Source organism: Carassius carassius, chromosome 17, assembly GCF_963082965.1.
Source record: "Carassius carassius chromosome 17, fCarCar2.1, whole genome shotgun sequence".
NCBI classification, from domain to species: Eukaryota; Metazoa; Chordata; class Actinopteri; order Cypriniformes; family Cyprinidae; genus Carassius; species Carassius carassius.
This window is the reverse complement of record NC_081771.1, coordinates 621,016-644,949: the sequence shown is the minus strand read 5'-3', so window position 1 is coordinate 644,949 and position 23,934 is coordinate 621,016. Positions and strand designations below refer to the sequence as shown.

The 23,934-nt window shown below is 36.2% G+C and overlaps 1 protein-coding gene across 8 annotated transcripts in view; it reads left to right on the top strand.

Moving 5' to 3' along the window:
* The first annotated feature begins 3,581 nt into the window (after nt 1-3,581).
* Nucleotides 3,582-23,934, top strand: part of LOC132160684 (R3H domain-containing protein 2-like) — a 59,111-nt gene continuing 38,758 nt past the window's right edge. For 6 of the 8 annotated variants that reach the window (XM_059570325.1, XM_059570328.1, XM_059570330.1 and 3 more), the window contains exon 1: nt 3,753-4,053. The gene's annotated coding sequence lies outside the window, so the exon portion shown is untranslated. Of the gene's footprint in view, nt 3,670-3,752; nt 4,054-12,125; nt 12,180-23,934 lie in introns of those variants that run through there. The other 2 variants (XM_059570327.1, XM_059570326.1) reach the window with 2 other exon arrangements.

The window sequence follows — 23,934 nt, the reverse complement described above, 5'->3', positions numbered from 1 at the left end:
TGAAGCATATATATATAGCTCTGCTGGGGGTTAATCATTAGCGCGAACAAATAAACATACTACACTTACAGTGCCACGTCAGGACGCGGATGCCCAAGCGAAGTCCGAGCGCTCACCTCCGGCCCAGTGACTCCCAGCATTGAAACTCTAAAGCATCCAAACCAAACAGATCACAAGACAACACGAGATCGGTAAATATGAGCTGTTTCAGTGTGGAGCAGATGCGACGCAGTGTGTGCAAAAACTCTTCCAGTTGGCTCTGTTTATCTTAAATATTCCAAACTATAACCATTAAAGGGTTAGTTCACTAGAAATGATCATTTTCATAATTTACTGTCGTTCCAAATCTGTTTAGATACTTTGAAAAAAAAATGTATATATATATTTTACAAAGGAAGTAAATGGGGTCTAATGGTGTTTGATTCCCAATGTTCTTAAAATATGATCTTCTGTTCCAGTCTATCAAGTAAATGATGACAGAATGATCTTGTTAAATAATACAAATTATTTACATAGATGTGTGTTCATTTATTAAGAGGACAGTAAAATAAGAAGTGCCAGAGTCTGTGGATTGCCTAGTACTGAAAGTCGAAAATCGTAATAGATTAGTGTTATAATTTATTTTCTTTTTTATGTGTTTTTATTCATTTATTTTTTTTTAACAAAGAATTGTGCATTTGACTTTTTTTTTTTTTTTTGGCTAGGCTTTGTCTCCCGTTGTTTAGTGACTTAAACACTAACTATGCAATGTCTAAAATGTTACTTTTATACTGAATATTGCAATATGTGGGCAGCACGAGAAAAAAAATAAAGAGCAACAGGAAAATATATGAGTGTTGTCTTCATCCCTACATGGGCATGTGGTGTAATTGAGGGGTGATTAATTGACACAGATAGTGAACCCACGTGACATCTAACGTCACAGATGCCGTAAGCGGCTCAGACTCGCAGTGCGCAGGCGCCGTCTAGTGGACACACATCACCAGTGTTCATGTGGAGGTCACTGACCAGACAATGAATGAGGGATGCTGACATCTGTGCATGGGTTACACCATGTTGCATAGGTCAATATAAATGCATTCGATTTCGATTATGTATGCATGTTGTGTTGTCGTTTCTCCTCTCTTTTATTAAAGTTTGACTTTAATTGTTAAAGTTGGTTTCTTCATCTGGTATTTTACTTTAAAATACCTCAGAAATTAAATAACCTCAGAATTCCTAAAAAAAAAAAAAAAAAACAGCACCTAAAGGTTTAGGAATACTTTATATTGTCGTTCATGTTGTGATACCAAACATGTCCTGATTACCTTTAACTCTCTGACTTCTTCTTTGAGCACGTCTTTTTTAGCCACATCGGTAACTAACACATTCCATTAAATGCTTCGGTTTGGTTTACTTTGTCTATAAGGTTATACTAATATTTAAATGTAGAATTTGATCATTTCAGACAAACATTACCTCACAAATGTTTAAGTTCTTCACAGACTTCTTTTATACATCACAATGTATCACAGAAGGGCGGATTCTGAAAAATTTGCTTTCAGACATGATGACTGACATCTTTTCTGTTATTAGGGGAGATTGAGATTGAGTGCATTAAACATTACATTACACCAGGGTTTCCCAAACTGGTCTTACAATGTAAGAACTGAAGTGGGTTTGTAAGTGGATTTATAATTAATTAAATAAACTTGTAATCATGTAATCCATAAAAAAGTAACTGTAATCAGTCATGCACTCATACAAGCAATTTTTGGAATCGATAACGTGATCCATATGATGTAACAAAGTAAAAATGTTAACAGGTTTTTAAAAAATTGCTACATATGAGTTATACACTCATTATAAAAAAATTGCAGTTCATGTTCATTAGAATGGTGCATCATTTTCATATTGCTTACAAACGAAACTTACATTTTAACTGAAAAAAGTAGCATTTCTGACTCCGCTAGTAAGTAACTAAGCAATTTACGAGGTTTTGTTGCCCTCATGAACAGGAGACAACCAGCTGGCAAACCAATCTAGTTTTATCCAGCGCGCTAGACAGTAACACATCAGTTTGTCAGGTTGATCCAGCAGATGAGTTGCTCAAAAATAACCATGATTGTAAAAATAACCCCTCATGATAACCTAAAGGGCTCAGTGTTTGAGAGGAAATAAACCTTAATCATCAATAAATGCAGGTACAGTCTGATCTGCTGAGGTCACACTATATAGTAGAAAGGTGAAAGTGAAGTGAGTTCATTCTGTGCTTTATTTGGACTGTTCCTGACCTCCGAAAAAAGAAGAAAGATCAACAAGTGACAGATTGGACACACGCAATGAAATTCGGGCCAAGTCTGTGGATCTGCACGTCGCTCGTGAAAAAAAAACAGTCTGATATCATGAAAAAACCACCAGCTCCAGGCCTTTGATTAGATTTTTTTTTTGTTAAATGTAGAATCATGAAGAATATGAATCTAATGTCTCTGCTTTGTAGAAAAGTACTGAAATATTTATTATTATTTTTAAGTTTTATTTTGCTTATACAGTAGCCAATATACACCATACCAGCATATGTACAATACTCCTTTTATTAAAGATAAGCTGTTTATTAAAAAATGTAAATAGAATATTGGTTTATTTTGTATTCAGCAGACTGAAACTGAAAATAAAGATTATAAGATATATATATATATAAGATATATTATGAGATATATATCTTTTTACAGGAAAATAGTATTTTAGCTAATGTGCCTCTTGTGGTTTCTTTCTAATTATTTATAAAAATGTATTAGCAGTTTCTGAGTGAAAATGGTTTCTACATCACTTGTTTTTTGGCAATATTTTATTTTAAGGTGTGCTTGTTATACGTTACATGCACTTCTTACCATATTGACAATAAATTATGCATAACAACATACAAGTAACCCTAAAACGAACCCTAATCCTAACCATAATCATAAAGTAAGTACATGTAGTTAATTAATATCACTTAGTACTTAAATGCATAATTACACTGTAACAAGGACACCTTAATAAAGTGTAACCGTTTTCGTGTACTCTTATAATACTACATAAGAGCATAAAATGTTAAATATAAAATATAGGCCTATGCTATATTTTGTGAAATTACAAATAGAGTATTGCTTTATATTTGCTTTGTACAGCTGCTAATATACACCATGCCAGACACTGTATGTATACATATACTGTATATATACACACACACACACACACACACACACACACACACACACACACACACACACACACACACACACAAGATAGATAGATAGATAGATAGATAGATAGATAGATAGATAGATAGATAGATAGATAGATAGATAGACAGACAGTGATTTTGAAGTTTACACTTACAAAAAATTGCAACTGAGCATTGCAACATTTAACCATCAGGTGCAAACTCGGCTATTTTTAAACCCTTGTTTGCATATTCATCCCAAACTGAAACGATACCGACAGCGCCATCCTCTGTTTCCTGTAAGCACAAACAAATGGAACTGTGACGTAAAGCACAGAAAGAGAAAGAGACAGCGTTCTTGTCTCAGTGTTCCCGCCTTCATTTATAATTCCTCCGTTTGCTGATCACGAACGCTTAAGAACGCAGATCAGGACGCGCGTTGTTCTCAGATGACGCTTGATTCTAAAACCGGGTCTTTTGGTAAGGTTCTCCTCTGACGTCACGGCCCCGCCCACTCAAGTTCTGTTTGATCGCTGCGCGCTGCTGTTGACAGAGAGCATTTGCGATTAAACGGCGTTAAGCGGCAGCGGGCTGTCGTTATTCGGTTACCGAGGGGGGCTCGGTGGGTTATCACTTTAAACATGTTCACCTAACCCATCCTGAGTGGTAGTAATGCGCTGTGAGGCGGCCGATTGTCATTTTGACTTAGCTCGCGTTCGCTTAGCCGCCACAGGCTAATTAATTAACCCATATTGTGAGGTAAATATCAACTCTAAATCATCGGAAACGGGACAAACACGCCAGAAGGACGATCTACAACGAGGACCAGTGCTGTTTCGTCGTTTTGAACGAACGCGAGGGATTAACGGGTAAGTGACTAGCGTTTGAACGCTTTAAATGGAACATGTATCGATGTGTGTCGCTAGTAAAGCTCACTAAAGTAGTCGGAGAAAGTGTAATGGGTAATTCTTCACTTATAACGTGACTACACTGAGTCGTGAGAAGCAGAACGCTCCCGTTCTAATCACGGTAGACGTTGATTTGAACGGTGGCGTTCTAGATGCGTCGCGTGGCGCGCGGATTATTAAAACACATCAGAACAATAAGAAAATCGATGTTTACAATTTGGTTGGAATCACTTTTAGAACGTTTTTTTTCATCCAATGAACTATAAGTGAACTGGTGTTCCTGTGGCTTAGTGGTAGAGCGTTGCGTTAGCAGCGCAAAAGGTCGTGCGTTCGATTCCTAGAGAACACACATGCTCACTATTTGGATAAAAGCGTCTTCTTTAAATGCATAAATGTTAAAACATTGACATCCAGTCAAAATCACCAAACTTTAAGAGCTCATTTGTAAACAAACAACGTTATCTCAAAGTGTCACGCAATATCCTGTTTACACATATTAAACAATCACTAAGTTGTAGTATCTACTCAGGTGCATTTATCATATTTCAAGATAATACCATGCTTTAGTTTGTTTTGGTCAGCCAAGATTGTAACATTTTCCATTTGAGTACCATGGTACATGTGGTAATGTCATTCATAAACATGCATAATGTGAGCAACGCAACAGAACAGACAGTTTTGTTGAATCAGTGCTTGATTCTGAAATCAAAATTGAGATTACTAAATATAAAAAACTTGAAGTTGATACAGTCAGTACATATTTGGAGTTTCTATCATTTTGTAGTATAATCCACCAGATTAAACGGATATTTATTTCTTCTGCTGAACAAAAAAAGAAGATATTTTGAAGAATATTGAAAACTGAACAGGTGCCGGTAGACCAGACAACTGACGGTAGCCATTGACTAACATAGCATGGAAACAGATACTATGGAAGTCAATGGTTACCGTCAGTTGTCTGGTTACCAACATTGCTCAAAATATCTTCTTTTGTGTTCAACAGAATAATTAAATGTTTTGGAACATCTTAAGGGTGAGTAAATGATGACAGAGTTTGCATTTCTGGGTGAACTATCCCTTTAATGATGCTTATTATAAAAATTATTTGCATGAATTCTTTTCTAGTAATTCACATGTGTGCAGAAGTCATACAAACTTATTTATTAGAAGGTGTAGAATGTATTCATATCAGATAGATTGCTTATATGAGTTATGCACAATATATGTACTGAAGCGAACAAAAGGATGTTTGGAGTAACGAGATGCTCAGATTTTCAGTGCGATGTCTTTAAATGTTAAAAATAAAGTAAATCCGATTGTCCTAAACATTTTTAAAATATAGGAGCCAAAAGGCTTATCTTAGTTTGAAGAACATTTGAATAAACCTTTTTCCAGTATAAAACCCTTCTGTGCTATATAAATGTTACACAGATGTTAAAGGTTTTTCATGCATCCATCAATGCCAATAAAGATCCTTTATTTTTTAGCGTGGCAAGAAAATTCCTGTCCAGCAAGTAGCATTTTGCATGACATCTGTGTGTAGAGTTTTGTTTTTGGCTTTGCATTGAAGAAAGAAATGTTCAGTGTAGGTTAGAGATGTTCATGATGGTTTCCTGAGAGTGTGCGTGATGCTTTAGATCCCGTCACCCCTTTTTTTACCTTGAAATACAGTAGAGCAAAGCTTGTCAGTGTTGTTTGAGTGACTGGCCGTGATATTTACGTGGTTTTACTCCACAAAAAGCTGAAGATTTACACTTTGGTAATAGAAACGCAGCCTCAGGCAGAAGTTATTACGTCAGATCATCAGGTGTGTGTCATGTTTAAAGCTGCTTTGAGCTTCAGTCGAGCTCTCTGAGAAGTCAGCACTTAACCATCAATCACTCTCAATCCGTGATCGAAGTGTTTGTATTTCAGAATAGAGCTGATTCTGATTTGTCTTTTCCATTCAGGTTCATTGAGGTTCATAAATGCTTCGTGTTGGGTTGGACGAGTGTGTTTATGATTGTATAAACAGAGGTAACATCCAAGTGTTGTGGTCAAGATGTTCTGTTCCCGTTGTCACTAATACAGTAGATAGTTGTTTTAGTAAATGAGTGCAGAAATGGGAAAATCAATCTTTGCTGAATTATTGACGAGTGCAGACGCACTTAATTTTCAGCGCTTTGTGTTTTCTGAGGAGCTTCAGTGAATTCTGCTGCTCTGAAGCCTGATGATCTAATCACCTACATATCAGTGTTTTGAAAAGGTTTGCATTGGTTAGATGAAGAGCATGAGATGCTTAATGTATTCAGCCATTAGAAATACTTCAGCGATGTCATGTAGAATAAGAATGAATGTGCTCTAAATTGGTTTTGTTTATTTTTATTGAATATACAGTACAGACCAAAAGTTTGGACACACCTTCTCATTCAAAGAGTTTTCTTTATTTTCATGACTATGAAAATTGTAGAGTCACACTGAAGGCATCAAGGGCTTTTTGAGCAAGAAGGAGAGTGATGGGGTGCTGCTCCAGATGACCTGAACCCAATCGAGATGGTTTAGGGGTGAGCTGGACCGCAGACAGAAGGCAAAAGGGCCAACAAGTGCTAAGCATCTCTCGGGGAACTCCTTCAAGACTGTTGGAAGACCATTTCAGGTGACTACCTCTTGAAGCTCATCAAAAGAACGCCAAGAGTGTTCAAAGCAGTAATCAAAGCAAAAGGTGGCTACTTTGAAGAACCTACAATATGACATATTTTCAGTTGTTTCACACTTTTTTGTTATGTATTTAATTCCATATATAATTCCACATGTGTTAATTCATAGTTTTGATGCCTTCAGTGTGAATCTACAATTTTCATAGTCATGAAAATAAAGACAACTCTTTGAATGAGAAGGTGTGTCCTAACTTTTGGTCTGTACTGTGTGTGCTGCTATGTACTCTCAGCTGAGCTGTTGGTTCATGTTAAAACACAATTAAATTCTACACTTTTATTATTAAATAAGCTAATTTGGTATTCTCATTAAGGACTTTCTTTTGGCACTTTTTTTTTTGTTACGCTTGGTTGTAATTAGGGTTGGGAATCGTAATAAATTTTTCGGTTTCATTTTCATGACTGGATTTTGAGATTCCGTCCTCATTTTCTGCTTCGCGGAAATCATAGCGCTGAACCGGGTTTGAACAGGACCTCGGTACCACCGGTACTTAAAGAAACCTGGTACCGTCACAATTACATTTTTTTAGTACCAACTTGGTACCGAAGTACCGGGTCTTTTGACAAAACTAGTAGTGTATTTTACTGTCTGCTGTACCTGGTACCGCTTGGACAGATCTTCCCAAACCTTTTTCTTTATTCCAGCCAAAAAGAGTGTGTCATTCTCTTGAACTTGAAAATGTTCTTCAAGTTTCTGGAGGATAGGAAGGACTTGGCCACAGGTTGGAGTACTGTCACTTGATACACATAATATTGCTAGTACAGCCTGCTTTGCAAGTAAATAGATTGTCACATGTGTTACATTTTGCTTCATCATTATGTAACCTTTCAAAATGAAGCCACACTTTTGACTTTTTCTTCGCCATGCTGGTCAACAAGAAAATATCTCACGCAAGGAGTAAATGAGTAGCTTTGTGTGTGAGTGAGTGTGTGTTTGAGTGAGTGCATGCGTTAATTGGTTGCGCTTCTGGAAGCGGCGGACAACGTAATTAATATTCATGAGGTGAGACATTGCTATTAAAGGATACGCTCCCAGCGTTTCGCAGTACGCACACACATCGCACAACAACCGTTTTCGGGATCCGAAACATTGGAATTTCGCACGGTTCCGGTATTTTTCAAAAAACAGAATCGGTTCTGCATAAGAACCGGTTTTCGGTTCCCAACCCTAGTTCTAATTGTAACTATTATTATGATTATTGAAGTTGAGATTGTAATTTTTAGCAGTTGTTTTTTTTTTATCGTGGCAACAGTTAAAAATTGCACCCAGTTTTGAATCAGCATTTAAATCAGTTCATAAGCCAATCAGTAACTACAAATTAAATCAAAATGATTCAGTAACTTATTTTTTTTCTCAACATCTCTATTGCTGTTACAGTCATGCATATTTACGTATATAAATAACCATTTGATGCACATTGAATGTATTTTACACCATGAAAATAGAATTTATTTAACTAAATTTTGATTTATATAGCATGGTGAATGTGTATACAATAGGGATACATGGAACAATAACTTTATTCAAAATCTGCTGGATATCTAAATATCTTGTTTTATTACTGTTTTCTCCAGAATTAGTCAAGAATGACAAGAATAAGTTGGCAGCATCAGCACTGATATTGAATGAAATAATGACTCTAGTGTCTTCTGTAAAGCTGCTTCTGTCTATTTCAATCTGTTCTGTGGATTTACTCCCCAAGAACATTAGGAAGAGTCTGTATCTTCTGTCTGGGCTGATCTGGAGAATGAGTTATTGTTGGCAAAAGCGTTTCCGTCAGATGTTTACTGGCATTGCAGTGTTGTTACCTGTTGAAACGCACATCTCTGCTGCATCGCCACGAACTTGATCATTTAATACACATTCACTTGGAGTCAAGCGTCAGATAAAGATGTTAATCTAGACTTGTTGAAGACTGGCGGATAATCACGACTTGATGGATTAATTACCCATCCATTGTTATAAACGCATGCATCTAACATCTGATTGATGAAATGTGCCTCACGGGATTCATATTTTAATAATCAGCTTAGATCTTGAGGTGTGTTTTTAAAGGTGCACTTTAATTCAAACACATCAGGATGCATCTGTGACTGTAATGCGCTTGGAAGGTGCGTTTGGCGCAGTCCTTCCACATTTGAGATGGCGGGTGTTTGCTCATATTTAGCTGCTGGAACGTTAATAAGGAGCTGTTTGTGAACCTGAATGTGCCGTTAGCCCCAGATCCTCCGCCGGCCTCTGTGTCGGAGCGATTGTGCTTGTGTTATGGCGTGCATGTGTGTGGTTTCAGTCCATCTTGAGTTGGGTTTGCAGCAGCGCTGTGTAGTTTTTTTTCTTGGGAGATTTAAAGCGCTATTTATAGCCGTGTGCTGGAGCAGAGAGCATGTGCTGTGCCTCCTCCCTCCTGCTCGTCTCATCTCGATGCTGTTAGATAGGGCTGGACGATTATGGCCTAAAATCATAACCTCGATTAATTGAACATTTTACCTCGATTACGATTAATGAACGATTATTTTGTTTCGATTTTGTTTTTTTTGCCCTCATAGTCCACTGACGAGGTTTGTACTGTTAATATGATTGACTATCAGCAGTTATTTTATCTATGTTCTCAACATTTCTTACTAGGGTTGGGTATCGTTTGAATTTTATCGATTCCGATTCTTATTGATTCCTAGTTTCGATTCCAATAAGTTAAAAAATCAGACATTCAAGTCAAACATTTAGATGTCAAATATTTTTTACAAAGCATTCTGTTGCAGCTGAATAACATGAGCAAAAATCAGCAGCATACAAAACACTGCAAGAGGAATTTTGCCTGTGATTTAAAAAAAATATACCATAGCAAAAACAACTAGATTAATATAAATTTCAAATATTAAAGACAAGTAATAAGATAGGTCAGTAATAAGAAAGGAACAAACTAGTGTTGTCACGGTACCAAAATTTCAGTATTCGGTACCGATACCAGTGAAAATCCACGGTTCTCGGTACCAATTTCGGTACCAAAACAAAACACAAAAATATGCTAATTAAAAAAAAATAACTTTTTAGCACTAAAAATAAAACCAATGCCATTCTTTATACTTATTTACAATTGTGTTTAAAGTTTTTCTACAAGTTATATAATTATGAAAAACGGTAAACAAGTTTCACCCAAATTTAATTGGTCTTTTAATTTATGAAAATTAAACAATTTATTTTTGGTAAATAAAGGGGATTTGCTTTTAAAATTAAAACATAAAAGAAATATTGTGATTTATTTCTTTAAAAAATAATTTTTTTCAACAGTAGTAGCAGTATCACATATATTTTACTAAATAATAGTAATATTTCTAGCACAATGCCTTTATGTAAAAATTCACTTTTAGGCTTAATGAATGCATATTTGTCATTTTAACTGAACTTAAGACTGGTGGTGATGCTTAAGATATTTTTGGTCATTGAGGGTTTCTGTAAAAAAAAAAAATTAATAGATCATATTAATTATTATTAAAGGATAATACTACTACTAATTCTACTATCATACTAATGTGTATACAATGCACTATGAATTGATGAGCTGCTGGGCTCATGAATATTAATCACGTTGTCTGCGTTCGGTCAAACTGATTTGCTGAAATCAAAACAGGGACGGTACTAGATCAGCGCCAGCCAATGAAATTGCCATTTGCGCATTAGCTCCGCCCACTACATGTCTTCTGCTTGTTCGAAAATGAATATGAATAATTCTAATAACTCCATTATTTTGACTGGAGAAGACAACAAAGAATAGTTTACATGTAGCGTGTCGATTCAGCGTGGTAAGACTCTCGCTCTCTCGCTCTCTTTGCATGTGTGAGAAACAGCGCTATCAGTGAAGAGTTTACAGCATCAAATACAGGTGCCCTGTCGGTTAGAGGTTATGAATTTCAGTTTTGATCATTTTTCGATTAATCGTCCAGCCCTACTGTTAGATTCTCCTTCCTCATCTCACACCTTTCTTCCTCTTAATTCCCTCTCATCTGTTGTTCTGTCGTTCCTGTCCTCATTTTGTGTTTCCTCAGCTCTTTCCCTCTGTGCTTTCGGCACGACCACCTCCCCTCTGCTTCCCTGTGGAGTTCTGCTTGTGAATTATTAAGGGCTGCTGGATGGCAGTGACTGGAGGCGATGCTGAGGATCACCGCTCTCATGAAGGATAACCGTCAGATATCTGCCTTAAGACGGGACAGAGACATGCTGATATGAAAGAAAACACAGGGACTCCATCGGGTTTCATTGGCTCCCTGTGTGTGCGAAACAAAATGCTTTCAAAAATGAGTCGTGCACCGAAAACCAAGTTTTAATTTAGTCTCAAACCAAAAAAGAAAGTTTTTAAAAAAAATTTTGTTTGTTGGTTTTGTTATTTTGTTACTCAGTGTAAAAGTAGCATTGCCAAAACCACTGCATAGCCAGTCTTTAGTGTAGATGCATGTTGATTTTATCAGATGATGCCGAGAATATAAACGAGAGTGACTCCTGGTTTACATGTATTAATGGCTTGTGTTTAGTCACTGTTTAATGGGGAATTTTTCTATAATATTCACTCATCATTACAGTAAAATAGGGCATTCCGAGTCAATCGACTGCAGTATTTCCTCTCTCAATCAGTAGAAAATGTGGTTAACACCCGGTAATGCATGAAAATAAAAATAAAAAGTACCATCATATACCATAAAACGGGTATAATTTTGAAAAATACTGGCACGGTCATGATGCATCACTGGAGAAATGTAAAAGGTTTGTTTTTAGTGTGCATTTCAGACAAGGTTTGACAGATGTGGTCGTAGTGAACTTTTGCACAGAAAACTCTGGGCAGAAAATCCTTGGTTGATGTGAGGATGAGTAAATGATGACGGGACGAGGCGAGTGTCTGTCCTGTTGCTGGGGATGGACAGAAAAAGCAAAAGAACCCGACAGCACAAACACACATCTCCAGTTTCTATTGATCTGGGATTCTCTGACCTACTGTCACAGTCCTTCCTGACTGCTTCTGCTTTACTACACAGATTTCACCTGAACGTCAGAAGGTGCTGGGCTCATTTTCAAAGGAAGATACATGTAAATTTGAAGATACATGGAATATTTGTGCTTTGCATTTGTCTTTTCATTAGCGTCTAGTTTCTCATCAAGAGACAGTTTCATGATGAGTAAATGAGCGCATGCTCTCTCACTCAGAGAGAGAGAGAGAGAGAGTGCGGCTGTGCTTCATTCAGAAAAAGCAGGGAGGCGTCAGAAACGAAGCGAGGGAGGAAGCTAAGCGGAGAGGTGGAGATCAGTCTGTTCTCTGTTAGCGTGCACTGAAATGCACTCGGCGCTGCCTCAGAGCCACAAGCAGCTAATGATGCGCGGAGATCAGAGATAAACCAGCGGATACAGTAAGCTGTGTGTGAGGTGCACGAGTGTGCATGTGCATGCATGTGATAACCGTTCTGAGTCTATTACATCTTGCATTTATCGCGCTCTCACACAGAAACCATTGTACTTATGACTAAACCCTCAGGTGCATTATGGGAAGTGTAGTCAGAAGCTGCGAGACGGGAGAAAATGGGTTAGAGAGTTTAGAACAGATGCGCTGGAGTTAGTGTAAGGCTGTTTAAAAATACATTATGTGTCTGCATTCAGAAGTGACCCACAGCCGCAGCTTTCTGGGTTGTGACATCATTGGCTGACGTCAGATTGAGCCGCTGGAGGTGAATGAGCAGAACACTTCTGTGGATCTTATGCAATGGATGTGCTTGAGTGATACCAGGATGTATTTCATGCAATACTTCACATGCATGTTGTGCATCGTGTTAGGTGTTTGAGCGACAGGCTTTGTGCGGCTCAGTCGCTCGTGTGTGTGTGTGTGTGTGCGTGCTATCGCCAGCCCACTCGTGAGCAGGTCGATAGAGAGAGACAGTGCTTGCTGAGGTAATGAGGAATTCCCTTCCACAACGTCCTCGTCCCTCTCGCTGGAGGAGAGAGGCGTCATTCGTGTCAGGAGGAGCTTTCTTCAGAAAGAGTTATTTAGTTTGATTTTGATGCATTTGCTCTGGAAGTTGTTTGAGAGGACGAGAGAGGAGCCATCATAAACAAAACCTCTAGCATTGAAGGGATTGTTGAGCCAAAAATGAAAATTCGAGATATTAATAAATAAAAATAGACCGTATTGTGTCTTGTTTGTTGAACTGTATTAAAGGCGTATCACTGAAAAGCGCTTGTTTCTGGGTTGAGAAATAAGATTGATTGATATTGGAGATATGAATATGATGACATGCAAATATGACATGCGTCACTGACGTCAAGCGAGAGCTGTACAGGAAGAGCAAGCTGAGATATTCTGATTTAAAGATTATAAAGTCAACTTTTTTGTACAAAAAAAAAAAATATGCACAGATGAAGTGACCATAATAACTCCTGGTGCAGCACATTAGAAGGCACATATATTTAAATGAATTCTACGTTAAAATAATTCTTTATCAAAGTTACACAGTTTGGCCAAAAAATGATATTCATAAAAAAAGTTAAACTATCATGCCAATAACAATAATACGATATACACACATGTTTATATAATTAATATTATAAAAATAATTTATTTTACTAAATATTGGAAAAACATAAGAAAACATAAATGTATTAATAATAAGAATTTTGATATATGATAATGTTATAATGTAACATTAGTATTTTTATTAGTTATATAAATATTTAATGTTGTGTAAATATTTAAATTTATAAATGAATTTAATTTAAATATTTGTATACAATATGAAACCAAATTAGCGGTATAAATAACAATAAATAAAGTATTATATTAATAATCATACAACAAATACCTATATTAATAATAATAATTATTATTATAAATAAGTTATTTTAATGAAAATGTTAAAACCAAATAAGAACTTTTAATTAATTAATTAAAAAAAATATATATATATTATTATGGTATTATTAACTTGTAACATCAAAAGCATTTCAAGCTTTTTTGTTTTGGTATCTTAACAACTACCTACAGAAATCTTTCCGATATTTACGATGTTGCTTAATTGTAAATCAAGTTAATGTGCGTCTCTTAGTGTATGTTTTTCCCCCACACGGAGAGCATTGCGTGTTCTCCTGCTTGTGCATCTCGACCTGAGACTCACGCAAACACACGGGTTATTTTTGGACGCTGTTTGCTAGAACAGAGTGTCAGCGAGAGAGAAACAAAGAGCAAGAAAATCCTCAGCAGAGATGCGAATAAAACCAGAGAAATGGAGACTGCACAATGCTGCTCTCCTGAATAAAGTATCTGCGTCTATAAATATCACGCAGCGCTATTACACTGTTATTTCGACACATTTTCCCTCCTCATCCATTTTCATTTTTCAGCATGTACTGAAGTGGTTATTTGGAAACTAATCACACGTTTGATGGCTTGGAAAAACCTGTTTGGAGACATTTTTGGAGAGTCACACAGCTTTGGATTACATGAATATATATTACATAATACGTGAATATGTGCAGGTTATCATAATTAGTGGTGTTTTAGTGATGTGAAAACCTGAAGCATTAAATCAGGCTGTACAATTACTTAAAATAAAACATTGATTATCAATTCACAAAGGCTGAGATTTTATTAAATATATTCAGAGCATGTTTCATAGTGCACCGTTTTAATTTTAAAGCATGCAGCTCATGATTTGTTTTTTTCAGTGTTTTTTTAGCGAATGCTTTGTAATGATTATTTATTTTTTATTAAATTGCATAAAGTAATTTTGTAAGACTTTTTAATTTAACTCAATAATTTTAATAATTCTGTCTTTTAAAAGCACATACTAATAAAACCACATCATCAAATTTATATTAATATTAAATATATTATTTTAAATACTTATTTTAAAGTTATATATCACTATTTATTAATTTTTTTTGTTGCAATTTTTCAGTTGTAATGTAAAAAATATAATATTTTTTCTTAAATACTTTTTATTTTAAAGTAAAATAGATATAGTAAAATTGTTTTTGTCATTTTTTTTAATTGTAACTGTAAAATAAAATTATTATTTTTCCTAAATATTCTTATTTTATAGTAAAATCATGATGGTATTATTTTGTTAAATAATTTCATTTTTTTTAATATATTTCAGTTGTACTGTAAAATAAAAAAAATGTTTTCTGAAATGGTTTTTATTACAGTAAAATAATCGTATTTCATCTTAAATTTAAATGTTTTTTGGTGTAATTATAGTCATTTTGATTTATAATCTGAATCCTGCTGATTCTCCTCCAGTAAATGAGTCAAAGCCGTGTGTCTCCGTCCTCATGAATATTAATGGATCACGAAGAACTCGACATATTGCTCGTGACTCACGCGGCTTCTGACAATGACACGCAAGATGTCCGAGCGCCGAGTCAACATGTTCCCAGAAAATAAATATTTAGCCTTTTGTTATCGGGCCGTCTCAATTAACTCAATAGACTGAGCATCGTGCCAGTGTGGAGTCACATTTTCACAATCCAGTCCATTTATAGCGTTCGTTACGATAAATAAGCGATCTGCTGAACGAGTGATTCACTGGAAAAGATGCCGTGCGGAAATCTTGAATTCTATTAAACAGCTAGACATCTTCAAATAAGTGAATTAGTGCTGTGAAGTTGTACAGGAGACTCGGAGAGGTGGAGGTGTTTGGTCAGCCTGCTCTCTTTCAGGTCCTCTGCATTGCTGGTGTGTAGCAGGTGTGGTTGAGTTTCTTCATCTTCACACTTACTGTGAACCATCTGCTCATGTGACGCCTCGCTTGATACATCGCATCCTCATCGGCTCTAAACTGTTACATTTGAATAGTTCTGTGCGTTACATTAAATCTATATTACGGCTGCACAATCTTGGAATAAAAATCCTGATAATGTTGCTGTGTGTGTTTTTAGAGGTTACACAATTTGGCCAAATATTATATTTGTATAAATCCGTAATAATACCAACAATAAATAACAAAAAAAATTAAAAAAATAAAATTAAAAAATAATAGTAATAATTAAATTTTTTTCTTCTATTTTTTAAAGATAGATATGAAACAAAATATTACTTAAAAAATTTATATAATAATAGCATTATTATATTAGCAATCATAATTCTGATTTAATTTATTTTTATAGAATTTTACAAATGAAATATTATTGAATAAATTACACTTAACATTTTTATTTTCTAGTATTACTAAAATGACAATGTCAGTGAGCTGCTTTCGTGTAAATGAACACAGGGCTGTGCTTCAGTTTAAGAAACATTGCATGCGTATTAAGTATAATTTAAGCCTTTACAATTTGATAATTGCACTAAGCTGTATTATGATTTATATTTTACTTTGATTAATCGTGCTGGCCAAAATGTAGTCGTTTTTTTTGTTGTTTTTAACTGTTTGTATTAGAGCCCGACCGATATTATCGGCCGATATAAGCTAATTGCATTTAAATCGGCATCGGCATTTATAACGGCCGATGAAACAAGAGAAACAGAGTCTCATGCTTCACTCATGTTATGAGTGTTGCACAGTGTGCCCACCAGAGGGAGCTCTGCAGCTCCAGAGTTAACAACAGCGCCAGAAGTCCACTACAGAAGAAAGCGATCAGCCAAGGAGATGAAGGAGATGTAACTTACTGTTTTGACGGTGAGTCTGTCGTTCGTCATGTGAAATGATTGTAGATTTAGTTCAAACCCTGTGTATAAAAACTGTGTGGTAGTTCTAGCTAACGGTCCTATCATTATCACTTCTAAATATTCTGTAACATCACTTACAGCCGCTAATGCATTGCTATATTAGATTAGCCACAAAGCTAATACCATGTTTATCAGTGGAAGAGCGCGAACGTTAATAGGAGGTCAAACTATAACGTTAGCGTTTAACTTATTCTTATTCTATTGCGGTGTGTTTCCCACATAATGACCGCGTAATTGGGCCTTTCACACAGGACGCGGTATGCACGGCGCTTGCCGCTGGGTTCAGCGTTGCCCTTCAGATACAACGCGATTTGCGCTGCGCTATGGCATAGGCGGAGTTTTAAAAACGTTTAGCGGGAGCTCTTTCATAGTCTGTTCCTCCTCCTTTCGGTCAGCAGCAAACATGTATCTGTCCCGTTGTAAGAAGCGAGCGATAGCGCTAGTCCTGCTGATGAGAATTAAGAGAGAAGCAAGGAAGAAGAGGCTACCCTCAGGTCCAGAGAACAATTTGGTGAATTCAGGCTGGTTACGTTACTCTAACGCTAATAGCTTCCTTTTTAGCAGGCCCCTTAAATGCTTGCTATTAACTTGTTTGAAGGTGGTTCTTCTCAAAATTGACAGCGGTATAATAAATAATATAATTACAAATAATTGACACTAACGTTAACCATTCAACTTCGAATTGATTCCGTAATCTTCCGGTAATAGTAGGCAAGACGATGTTCTGTGAGAGCAAATATAGTGTAGTTACAGTAACTACAGTAGCTGCGTCAGAAATGATTAAACCAGAGGGGACATGTAAATAAATGTGAGCTGAACAAGCGCTTTTTTTTTTTTTTTTTTACATATTGTTTCAAAGCAGCTTTACAGACATAACAGGAAAATGTTGAAATAATATTGTTAAATATAAGGTAATACCTATTGCTTGACAAATAAAAAATATATATATATTTCTCATTTTTGCCTATGTAGGAGATCCCAGTTTATTATTATTATAATTCTAATGATGACATGAGTAATGATACATGGTGATATTATTAATACACATGCTTATTCTCTCTTTAGTCTCTCTTTCTGCCTACAGATGGCTGAAAAAGGTGAATGCTGTAGCAGCAAAGTGTGGGACTACTTCTGCAAATACTTTAACTTTAGTATTATAATTTATTTACAGTACACACACAGACTGTTAAAACCAGCTTCAACTGGAAGAAAGTAAAAGTGTTAAATGTTTAAAACCAGATCATTAAAAAATATATACTTTTGATGTGCAATTGTTTAGTCATTGAGACTGTAACCTAAGGCTTTTTTTTAACATAATCCCAGCCCACATACATAGAACAGGCAGATATTTTGCTATTGAATGTTGTGTAAATGCAGTTTATAGGAAATGGGTCTAATATCCAGATTATTTTTAAAATCAAAATATCGGCTTATAAATCGGCTCTTTTCGAGTTAATATCGGCATCGGCCCCCAAAAATCCATATCGGTCGGGCTCTAGTTTGTATGCTTCCGTTTCAGGCATGTTCAAGCTTAAATGTATGCTTCATTCATAAATACAGATGAATTTAACATGCATGTCAGTGTGTGTGTGTGTTTCACGCCTATTTAACCACTCCCATTAAAGTGCATTAACTGGTGTTTTATCGTGTCGTTATAAAAGGTTTTATAAGAGTGATAGTAGTTTGTGAGCGTCCCAGCTTATCTGTGCTGTCTGTGTTCTAGATAGCTGGTGTCTCCTTTGCATACTAATGATCAACCGTGGGAAAAAGCTGTATAATGGTGTATAATTTCTCTGTGTGTGTTTGCTAGAGGACAGATTGAGGCAAAGGAAGGTGAAAATCAATAGCAGCCCAAAGAGAGCAGCAAACTGTGTAATTGGATTCAAAGTCATCAGGTTCAGTGCTTTCCTCTCATGTGAAATTAGCGGATAGTGTTAATAATATATTATACAGTAGCAGCCATTGAGCATTAAGAAATGGTTTGTTATTTTGATGCATAAACAGATGTTGATTGATTGTTTTCTCCCGTTGTGCATATGAATGTATCAGCTCTTGCTGTGTTCATAAGAAGACCGTATTGAAGTTGTAGTTTAAGTGCATCTCCTGCAGCTGAAATCACACGCTGTCCTGCTTTCAGACGAGTGTAACTGTACTCCAGTGTAGTGTTGTCACGGTACCAAAATGTTTGTTTCTTTAAAAAATAGTTTTATTAATTTTTTCAACAGTAGTAGCAGTATCACATACATTTTACTAAATAATAGTAATATTTCTAGCACAATGCCTTTATGTAAAAATTCACTTTTAATGAATGCATATTTGTCATTTTAACTGAACTTAAGACTGGTGGTGATCCTTAAGATATTTTTGGTCATTGAGGGTTTCTGTAAAAAAAAAAAAAAAAGTATTAGATCATATTAATTATTATTAAAAGATAATACTACTACTAATTCTACTATCATACTAATGTATATCCAATGCACTATGAATTGATGAGCTGCTGGGCTCATGAATATTAATCACGTTGTCTGCGTTCGATCAAACTGATTTGCTGAAATCAAAACCGGGACGGTACTAGATCAGCGCCAGCCAATGAAATTGCCATTTGCGCATTAGCTCCGCCCACTACTGGAAAAACTTGCATATCTTCTGCTTGTTCGAAAATGAATATGAATAATTCTAAATGAACTCCATTATTTTGACTGGAGAAGACAACAAAGAATAGTTTACATGTAGCGTGTCGATTCAGCGTGGTAAGACTCTCTCTCTCTCTCTCTCTCTCTGCATGTGTGAGAAACAGCGCTATCAGTAAAGTGCCGGTGAGTCGTGCTCCTTCACAAAGAGTTTACAGAGCATCAAATACAGGTGCGCTGTGCGTCCATTGAGATGAACTGAAAAGTTCAGATCGCTTGATGGAGAGAGAACTCTGAAGCTCAGATGCTGAAATTAATGCAAGCGTCATGCGCTTCAGTCTATGTAGTAAACAAACCCGCACGCTTCTGCCATTCATTAATTCACACAGAGACGCGCAGAACACGGATTCATATTTCAAACAACTTTTGCGGCTTAACATTTACAGATACTGGTCCATATGGAGAACTTTATGAAAATATGGACAGTCACAGAATTTGTCAGTTTCATTTTCATGACTGGATTTTGAGATTCCGTCCTCGTTTTCTGCTTCGCGGAAATCATAGCGCTGAACCGGGTTTGAACGGGACCTCGGTACCACCGGTACTTAAAGAAACCTGGTACCGTCACAATTACATTTTTTTTTAGTACCGACTTGGTACCGAAGTACCGGGTCTTTTGACAACACTACTCCAGTGTTGATGAGCATCACTCGTGGACTCCAGACGCGGTGATTTGTGGATCAGTGACCCGTGCTGCATCTTTGGCTGGAGCTGCTTTGAGTCCAATGTCTAAATTTAGTATTTGACATTCTGTGAAGTTTCTGAAGATCTTTGCAAAGCTGGGTATTGACAATACTGAATATATAAATCACCTAACATTGTAGCTAGAGATTGTGGCTGCATTTATTTGATCAAAAATACAGAAAAATAAATAATATTATCAAACATATATACACTACAGTCCAAAAGTTGTTTTTTTTTAAATAAATTAAAGCTTTTATTAAGCAAGTAGAATAAGTGAAGGCAAAGACTAAGGCTATATTGTTAGAAAATAAATATATACTGTTTGAAAAAATGCTGTTCTTTTTAACTTTTTTTATTCATCTAAGAATAAAAAAAAAATCGCTGTTTACCAAAAAAAAATAAAAAATACAATATATATATATATATATGGCATATAAAGTAATTTTATATTTTATATCATGTGAAATATATATTTTATTTATATATATTATATTATGTTTTAATCAGAGGTAATATTAAAACATCCTAATCATAAATATCAAGAATATTCAACATTTTGTCACGTCCTAGTTTAAATATTCAGTCTTTATGAGTAGGAGAGTGGTGATTAAATGGAGATTGTACCAGCACAAGCTCTAGTGAGCGACAGTGAAGCGTTGTCTGGATTCATGCGGTCGATTGGTGCCAGTTTGAGTGCCAGTCCGTGGCATATGCCCGGCTAATGCAATAATCCTCAGTGCGCTTTTCTCAATCTCTCTTGAAAACGGTTGTTTGAAGGTTTTGCTGCTCTCTCTCTCTCTCGTCTGAAGCAGCAGGAGAATGGATGAAAATAGACGTGTTTTTCCACACTGAGAGAGTTGGAGCTGTAGGAAGGAGAGTGTAAGGATGGCATACAGTGGTACCTGAGCAGATGGCGGGGCACAGCATGAAGTGGCTAAACGCATCGCCGAGGGCACCGCTTCATCACTGAAATACACTCAATCAGCCACTGCAAATCATTGCTTTACATAAAGTATTTAATGCGTAAATTTAGTAAAATAGGAAAAAAAAACTATGCATTAAAATTATTATTAAGGATGCACAGATCATGATTTTTCATGACCGATTTCTGATTTTTTTTTTCTTTAAGCAACAAACAAGAAAGAAGGAAAGTATGCATAAACAAGATGTTTATTTGGTATTTAATAGGCCGTAACCATGTGAAATTAACGGCCGTAACTGCACAGTAAGTAGCCTACATTCTCTACAAACACAGATGGTACAGAAATCAACATTTAGCTTTGTTTTTGAATTGGGTTGAAACTACATAGAACTGGCTTTAAATGTCACCTTTATGTCAATGTCACCTTTATTTATATAGCGCTTTAAACAAAATACATTGCGTCAAAGCAACTGAACAACATTCATTAGGAAAACAGTGTCAATAATGCAAAAATGATAGTTAAAGGCAGTTCATCATTGGATTCAGTGATGTCATCTCTGTTCAGTTAAATAGTGTCTGTGCATTTATTTGCAATCAAGTCAACGATATCGCTGTAGATGAAGTGTCCCCAACTAAGCAAGCCAGAGGCGACAGCGGCAAGGAACCAAAACTCCACATCGGTGACTGAATGGAGAAAAAAACCTTGGGAGAAACCAGGCTCAGTTGGGGGCCAGTTCTCCTCTGACCAGACGAAACCAGTAGTTCAATTCCAGACTGCAGCAAAGTCAGATTGTGCAGAAGAATCATCTGTTTCCTGTGGTCTTGTCCTGGTGCTCCTCTGAGACAAGGTCTTTACAGGGGATCTGTATCTGGGGCTCTAGTTGTCCTGGTCTCCGCTGTCTTTCAGGGATGTAGAGGTCCTTTCTAGGTGCTGATCCAGCATCTGGTCTGGATACGTACTGGATCCGGGTGACTGCAGTGACCCTCTGATCTGGACACAGACTGGATCTGGTGGCTACGGTGACCTCGGAACAAGAGAGAAACAGACTAATATTAGCGTAGATGCCATTCTTCTAATGATGTAGCAAGTACATCGGGTGTTATGGGAAGTGTTCCCGGTTCCGGTTTACCTAATTAATGCAGCCTAAAAATCCTTTAACGGATTTGGATAATAAAAGCATATTAGTATGTTATGTGTAAGCCAGGTTAAAGAGATGGGTCTTTAATCTAGATTTAAACTGCAAGAGTGTGTCTGCCTCCCGAACAATGTTAGGTAGGTTATTCCAGAGTTTGGGCGCCAAATAGGAAAAGGATCTGCCGCCCGCAGTTGATTTTGATATTCTAGGTATTATCAAATTGCCTGAGTTTTGAGAACGTAGCGGACGTAGAGGATTATAATGTAAAAGGAGCTCATTCAAATACTGAGGTGCTAAACCATTCAGGGCTTTATAAGTAATAAGCAATATTTTAAAATCTATGCGATGCTTGATAGGGAGCCAGTGCAGTGTTGACAGGACCGAGCTAATATGGTCATACTTCCTGGTTCTAGTAAGAACTCTTGCTGCTGCATTTTGGACTAGCTGTAGTTTGTTTACTAAGCGTGCAGAACAACCACCCAATAAAGCATTACAATAATCTAACCTTGAGCTCATAAATGCATGGATTAACATTTCTGCATTTGACATTGAGAGCATAGGCCGTAATTTAGATATATTTTTGAGATGGAAAAATGCAGTTTTACAAATGCTAGAAACGTGGCTTTCTAAGGAAAGATTGCGATCAAATAGCACACCTAGGTTCCTAACTGATGACGAAGAATTGACAGAGCAACCATCAAGTCTTAGACAGTGTTCTAGGTTATTACAAGCAGAGTTTTTAGGTCCTATAATTAACATCTCTGTTTTTTTCTGTAAGAAATTACTCGTCATCCAGTTTTTTATATCGACTATGCAATCCATTAGTTTTTCAAATTGGTGAAAATGGTAAATGAAAAGATTAACTGTAACCATGTGAAATTAAAGGCAATAACTGCATAGTTCTACAATCCAAACACCACAATCAACACACATTCAATAAGATGTTTCTTAATCGGCATTCAGTATTTTAGTTTTTAAATTTGGTTTCAAATTAAAAAAGGTCTTTACCAGTGAGGCTAAATAAAATTATGGTGTATATAAATTATTCAAAAACGTTAAAATCAAATAATGTTGGTGCAAATAAAACAGATGCAAGGTGTTTCATTCATCCAATTAAAAAAACAAAAATAGGGTAATGATTCACATCTATATTTTTTTACTTGAGCCAATGAAAAATAGATATAAATATTGGCTCAAGTTAAAAAAAATATAGATGTGAATCATTACCCTATTTTTTATTTTTTATTGGATGAATGAAACACTTTCAGTGTGCTACAGCAGGTGATTTGTAAATCAAAATAAGTCGAGGTATTTTAAAGATAAAATAAAAATAATCATCCTACACAGAACTGACGTTTACTCCGGGTGAACCGCTGCTCGTATTAACCATGTTATTTATGTGAACATCTACATCTTTGTCAGATGAATGTCGCCTGTGATGGAGATGATTACAGAACTGGCTTTACTGACAAGATGCGCATTAAATATTGCGTTCAATTTATTGTGCAGCCCTAGTTTCATTTCAATTTTAGTTTTAGCTACAGCAAGTTAAAGTAAATGAAAATGAGAAATATTTTCATTGTGTTGTGACAGATTGCTGTAGTACCTCAATTCAAGTGGCATGTGAACCGATCCTCTTTTCATATTTACGTATAGCACGAAATAAACATGAATGAACATCAGAACGTTTTTCTGTTCTTTTTTTTTTATCGCGGAAAGACTTAAGTTTTAAGTCCACCGAAGTTAATCTGCTCTCCTGTCTGATTTCTTTGTCGGGCAAGAGGACGGATTCAGTGTTATGATTGGTCAGATCGCCTGTCAATCAAGCTCTTTGGGAACGGTCAATTGACTGAGATTTGACTGATGATGGCAAACCAGCGTTCTGGCATCAGAAGTCTTGATTGTGTTTCTTCTTACAGATATAGCAAACATTATTGGGTGTTATGTGTCTCTACCTGTGTCTGTCCAGAAGGAACAGAGAAACCTGATTGGTGTTCATCTCCACGAGCGAGC